The sequence below is a fragment of the Gavialis gangeticus genome, unplaced genomic scaffold, assembly GCF_001723915.1.
Source record: "Gavialis gangeticus isolate Ggan-Ray unplaced genomic scaffold, GavGan_comp1, whole genome shotgun sequence".
In the NCBI taxonomy this organism is placed as follows: domain Eukaryota; kingdom Metazoa; phylum Chordata; order Crocodylia; family Gavialidae; genus Gavialis; species Gavialis gangeticus.
This window is the reverse complement of record NW_017729031.1, coordinates 44,835,983-44,836,334: the sequence shown is the minus strand read 5'-3', so window position 1 is coordinate 44,836,334 and position 352 is coordinate 44,835,983. Positions and strand designations below refer to the sequence as shown.

At 39.5% G+C, this 352-nt stretch overlaps 1 protein-coding gene across 4 annotated transcripts in view; it reads right to left on the bottom strand.

The window, feature by feature from the left end:
* The window catches only part of TANK (TRAF family member associated NFKB activator), a 44,378-nt gene that overhangs the window by 4,669 nt on the left and 39,357 nt on the right, over positions 1 to 352 (bottom strand). The window lies entirely within an intron of this gene.

Sequence of the window (352 nt, the reverse complement as noted above, 5' to 3'; positions counted from 1 at the left end):
GTTCTAATATTTTCTTCCTGTACCCCAATGGATCATCTTGCTCACCCCCTGGGGTGCGCGCACCCGACTTTGGAGCCCACTGCTCTAAATAACCCCTAGATAAGCTGAGAGAAAAAAAATGGTGGAATCCTGGCCTAAAGTCAACTTGAGTTTTCCAGCATCTTGAGTTAGGCCAAGATCTTGCACGTGGACTTAATTTTAAATATATGCTTAAATGTTTTTGCTACTGTGTGGCAAACCATGTGCAGAAAAGGGCCATCTTTTCAGAAGTGCTAAAATTCTAGGGACTTCTACACAAATTCCATATATTGATGAAGATGCTTGAAGTGTCTTTTTTTTTTTTTTTTTTTTT